Genomic DNA, 6,243 nt, shown 5'->3' with positions numbered 1-6,243 from the left:
TTTTTAGATAAAGTATTTTTCTCCTTATAGTTTTTTAGAGCTTCAGCGGTGCTGTGGTAGGGGGCCGGATTGGGGGGTGGTCCACTGCTTACCACGACCGGACAATGCAAAGACAACACGGAGGCAGAATTCAGTTGTAACAGGTCCGGGTTTATTGGCCATCCTCCTGCCGACCTTAGCCATGCACCGCAGTTCCTTTACAGCTCTCCATTTCCAGGCCTGGGTACCTTTCACCTTTCCTTTAGTCGTGATGACATCCCTCGCGGATCTTTCACTAGGGCTGTCCTAGACCAGTCTACCGCCAGCACATCACCTGCCCGAGGTCGTCGTCCAATCGGTACCCCCGGGGCCTTGTCTGTCCTGCGGTACGTCAAGTCAGGGCCACCCCCCTGACTGTCTTCTCCTGTCAGTCCCCTGGTCGAGCTCTTCACTGTTCTCCATCTTCTGTCCTGAGTCTTCCTCTGCTGAGCTCCTCCCAGGACTAGCCTCTGGAACCCCAACCAGTCCTATGTATCCCCTCTCTCACTGGAAATTTCCCTCCTGGGTTCCTATCTCCCTGTCCCCCATGACTAAGCAGTTTCTATAGCCATAAGCTGATGTTAAGTCCTAAACTACACTCCCCCCTGCCATCTTGTGGTCAAATTTCGGTACTGCACTCCCTTTTGTCTTTCCCTGCTGATACCTTTCTGTCATTGCCAATCTTCGTCTGTAGTGCACAAATCGTCTGCTCCTACTTCCAGTCAGGTGTGTCCATCAAGTCACCTTCTCCACACTCCCCCTTCCTTTGCCCATTGCCGTCCCGACAATCGTACTCCCTACCTACATCGTCCTAAAGCTTGTCCACAGTCGGTTGTCGGACCGGTCATTGGGCCAAACCCGCTGCCCACGGGGGCCAAACCAAACCGGGAGCACGATGCTCCGAGCAGACTACTGCTACTCGCCGGCGCGCACGCCACGTGGCAACTTCTTTCAGGTTGGCGAGGTCTACCCAGACTACTCTATGGCGTGTACCTCCCACTACTCTCCCCTACTACTTCCTTCAACTACCCGGAACTCCAGGACCGAGGCCTTTCGCCTACCAGGTCATCGTTGGCGCCCGCCCTTCCTTTTGGGATGTCCATGGTGTCGGGGACCTGACTGACAGACCATTGTCTGGTTCGATATCTCTTGTCTCTTCGTCCTTCACTTGAAAAGGGTCATGGTCGGCGTCTTCATCACATCTACCTCGTACCCGGGACCTGTTACACATTTTTACACACACTACTCATTAAATCAACTTTTAGCACACCGTTATCTCTACCTTAATAATAATATGAGTTACCCAACAGGGGTAACCCCTTTTTCCCTTGTTTGCTTTTTCCTTTTTTTTTCTTTTCTTTCAACATAACATTTTAAAACAGAATATAAATACTCCCCCTCCCTTTAACATGAGTACTTCCTCTCCCATATCCCCGCTATGCCAGGAGCAAACAATCAACAATAAAACATCTCCCTTATCTTGGACGTCGAACTGTCCTCTTGGGGCCTGCACAACGGTGCAGCGAAATCCTGACAGTCCGGGCCATCTCCTGATGGCCGATGTTGCGCCAGTCAAGCAGGGGAACCCCACAGCCGTGAGGTTCCTGGGATGTCTCGACTGTTCCTGAGCCCCGAGTGTTCTTTTTGCCCATGGCTCAGGGGTCATCTTCCTCCTGAGAGATGAGTCAAAAGGGGTAGAAGGGGCCGAAAGTGGTTCCATGGCACGCGTTCCACGCCATTTCTCTACTTGGGGACCAGCAGTCCACCACCGGTGGTAGCGTGGACACGGTCATCTCTGTCGACGTGGTGGCTTCGCTCCATCCGGCCCCCAGCTCCTGCAGTTCCAACCGCAGGTGAGGGACCGGAGTCGTTGACCGGTGAGAAGCGGAGCAGCGAAGCTGGGGCCTGCTAGTGTGGATGGCAGACAGCTCCACAGAGGCGGTGGAGCCCGATGACCCGGCCAAGGCCGCAATCCGGAGCGGGGCCGGAGCAGCCGCGGACCTTGATGGGCAGGTCGCAGCCGCGCTATGGAGTGCGGCAGAGGTGGCCCCGGACATCGGTGAGCAGGCCGCAGCTGGATCCATGAGCAAGGCAGAGGCGGTCGTGGGTGCCGCCGGGTAGGCCGCGGCCGGTGCCGCAATCGAACCAGAGGCGGTCGCGGAGCAGGCCGCAACCAGAGTCGCAGAAGGGCCGGAGTGGCAGCCGGCACTGGCGGCAGGCTTCGGGTGGTAAACAGCTGCTGCCAGATGGAACGCAGCAGCGTCGGCCATGGGCTGGTTCCGCACCGGCGACGCGGGCCTATGCGCCGCTGGGCGAGGTGGCTCAGGGTGGTGGGTGAGAGCGTTGGTTGGCCCAGCGGAGGCCACAGGGCCCTCCACAACCGAGGCCGCTGGAAAACGGGAGGAGGCCGAGTGGTGGGGGCCGCTTGCTGCCGGCGGAACTCTCACCTTCCCTGGCGCCGCGGCTTTCTGCAGGTTGTTCCTCCGCTCTCCCAGAAGTCGGTCCGGGAAGCAGCTGGCCTCCGCTGCTCCTCCACAGCTCCCGCTCCCATCGTCTGGTGCCCACCGCTGCTCTTCATCCCACCCTTTGGTAGGACCAGCCTCCAGGCCGAATAGTTCCGCAGGAACGGCCGGCGACAGTTCCTCTAGCGGCCGCCCGGGTAATCCACTTCAGCGCCACCCCTCTCCTGCTCGCAGGTCACCAGCGTTGCAGGGGCACATAGTCTCATTCAGGTTTTCTTTGGATGGGTCCAGCCACAGTCCCAATTGGTATTCCACTCGGGCACCATCTCGCAAAGTTTTTTTTTCCCGTTCCGGCTCCTCCGATGACAGCCAATGGTACGGAACAAAGACTCAGATTTGTAATCCACAGGGGAGCAAACTTGTAATCCACAGGTGGGCAGCTCAAGTCCTTTTGGGTTCTCCAGGTGCCTGCCTGCCGCAGAAGCTGTAGTATTGGTGGCAGCGATCCTGCCAACTACGCCAAATGTGGTAGGGGGCCGGATTGGGGATGGTCCACTGCTTACCATGACAGGACAATGCAAAGACGAGACGGAGGCAGAATTCAGTTGTAACAGATCCGGGTTTATTGCTGTCCTCCTGACGACCTTAGCCATGACGACCTTAGCCATGCACCGCAGTTCCTTTACAGCTCTCCGTTTCCAGGCCCGGGTACCTTTCACCTTTCCTTTAGTCGTGATGACATCCCTCGCGGATCTTTCGCTGGGGCTGTCCTAGACCAATCTACCGCCAGCGCTTCACCTGCCCGGTCATCGTCCAATCGGTACCCCCGGGGCCTCGTCTATCCTGTGGTACGTCATGTCAGGGCCACCCCCCTGACTGTCTTCTCCTGTCAGTCCCCTGGTCGAGCTCTTCACTGTTCTCCATCTTCTGTCCTGAGTCTTTCTCTGCTCAGCTCCTCCCGGGACTAGCCTCTGGAACCCCAACCAGTCCTATGTATCCCCTCTCTCACTGGGAATTTCCCTCCTGGGTTCCTATCTCCCTGCCCACCATGACTAAGCAGTTTCTATAGCCATAAGCTGATGTTAAGTCCTGAACTACACTCCCCCCTGCCATCTTGTGGTCAAATTTCGGTACTGCACTCCCTTTTCTGTCTTTCCCTGCTGTTACCTTTCTGTCATTGCCAATCTTCGTCTGTAGTGCACAAATTGTCCCCTCCTACTTCCAGTCAGGTCTGTCCGTCAAGTCACCTTCTCCACAGTGCCATCCTGCTTTAGTAGTTTAAATGCTTTCTTTTTACTGTTAATTGCCCCTCTTACTTCTTTGTTTAGCCACATTGGGTTTTTCCTATTTCTTTTCCTTTTATTCCCACAAGGTATAAACCGCTTACAGTGCCTATTTAGGATGTTCTTACATTTCCCATTTATTTTCTGTATTCTTATTTCTGAGGACATTGTCCCAGTCAACCAGATTAAGGGCATCTCTAAGCTGGTCAAACTTTGCCTTCCTGAAGTTCAGTGTTTTTGTCATTACCTGACAAGTCCCCCTAACGAAAGACAAGTGAAACTGTACAGTATTGTGGTCTCTGTTTCCTAGATGCTCGACGACCTGCAGATTTGTTATTCTGTCAGGTCTATTAGGTAGTATTAAGTCTAAAAGTGCTGCTCCTCTGGTTGAATTCTGCACCAATTGTGAAAGATACTTTTTCTTGGATATTACCAGAAACTTGTTGCCTTTATGGGTTTGCAGGTCTCTGGTTCCCAGTTAATATCCAGTTAGTTAAAGTCCCCCATAACAAGGACCTCATTATGGGTTGCAGCTTCATCTATCTGCCTTACTAGTAGACTTTCCATGATTTCTGTTATATTTGGGGGTTTGTAACAGATCCCAACGAGAATTTTCTTACTATTTTTCCCTTCATGTATTTCGACCCATATGGACTCGACATACTCACTCCCTTCGCTAATATCCTCCCTTAAAGTGGACTTTAGACAAGACTTTACATAAAGACAAACCCTTCCTTTTCTCCGAATATTACGAACCCTTCTAAACAGACTGTAACTCTGCAAGTTAACTGCCGAGTCATAGTTTTCATCTAAACATGTCTCAGAAATTCCCACTATGTCATAGTTACCTGTAGATATTTCTGCTTCTAGTTCTTCCATCATGCTTGTCAGGCTTCTGGCGTTTGCAAGCATGCAGTTTAGAGGATTTTGTTTTGTTCCAGTTTCCTCCCTGTGGATTGTTTTAGAAATTTTCTTACCTCCCTTCCGAGTATGTTGTCTTGGGTTTACTTTGTCGCTTCTCCTATCCTTCATCAGTATATTTTCTGGCTTCAGGTAGGAGTCTAATGTTTTCTTCCCATACCCTCTTCTTCTAGTTTAACACCCTCCTGATAAGTGTAGCAAGTCTTCTGGCGAATGTGTAGTTCCCAGGTTTGTTGAGGTGTAGTCCGTCTCTGGCAAGGAGTCCGTCATACAGGAAATTCACACCATGGTCCAGGAATCCGAATCTTTGTTGTCTGCACCATCGTCTTAGCCAGTTGTTCGCAACAAGGATCCTGTTCCATCTCCTGGTGCCATGCCCGTCTACTGGAAGAATAGAAGAAAAAACTATCTGTGCATCCAGTACCTTTAGTTTCTTCCCTAACTCTTCAAAGTCCTTGCAGATTGTGAGTAGGTCCTTCCTTGCCTTGTCATTGGTGCCAACATGTAACAGAAGAAATGGGTGGACGGCCTTGGAACTGGTGAGCTTTGGTATCCTATCGGTCACATCCTTGATCTTCGCACCTGGGAGGCAGCATACTTCTCTTGCGGTTATGTCCGGTCTGCAGATGGCTGCTTCAGTTCCTCTCAGTCGTGAGTCTCACACCTCTATTACTCTTCTTCGCTTCTTGGCTGTATTTTTTAATGTCACTCCTGGGTGTTGCTGTGTGCTCTTTTCTTCTTTGCTTGCTGGTAGAGTCTCATCCTTAGGTGTGCCATCTCCGTCCTCCACAAGGCCTTGGTATCGGTTTCTCAGTTGTGTAGTTGGTGATGTCTCCATGGTCTTCTTGCTTCTTTTGGTCACATGCTTCCACTTGTCTGCTTTTGGAGGTTCTCTGACATTTTCTTCACCTTTTGTGACCAGTAGAGATGCTTTTGTTCTGTCTATGAAGTCTTCATTTTCTTTGATGAGTTTCAATACCTTACCTATTTCTCTCTGATCAATTGTCAGTGCATATATAATTGTATTCTACACATCTTTATTCAGGTTATTGATTGAATTTTGTGAGGGTCATATGATTCAAATGCACAGTATAGTCTCAATAAATAATTGTTGTTAATAGTAACCTGATCAACTTAAATCTGTGATATTTGCTGGAAAATGTTTCCAAAGAATTGGAACTGACCAGCTCAGAGCAACAGTCCATATACTGATTGTGGTCTGATTGATAGATGCTCACACTGTCATACAACTGTAGAGGGCTTAATCAGTTCTGGCAAAAAACAAAACTTAAAAGGTTGTCCTATGCAGCCAAGAAACTGGTTTCTTCCTGATGTGTTGTAATAAAAATAATACCCCTATTTTAATCACTGATGTGCCAGTGCTGACAAATGTATGATTGAAGTAAAATGCAAATTAGTCTTGAAGTGCCTTGATGGCTTAGTTATCAATGTATTCTGAGTGCATTGACCCCATTCCTTACTGCCCAACTGCTTCTCATTGAATGACCGTTTCATCCTCTGCTATGCCAAGTGTTTGATTGACAGATCTATCCTCTGCA

The sequence above is a fragment of the Dendrobates tinctorius genome, unplaced genomic scaffold, assembly GCF_039654945.1.
Source record: "Dendrobates tinctorius isolate UK_male_01 unplaced genomic scaffold, ASM3965494v1 ptg000160l, whole genome shotgun sequence".
NCBI classification, from domain to species: domain Eukaryota; kingdom Metazoa; phylum Chordata; class Amphibia; order Anura; family Dendrobatidae; genus Dendrobates; species Dendrobates tinctorius.
The sequence above is the reverse complement of the archived record's forward strand: the minus strand, read 5'-3'. Positions refer to the sequence as shown.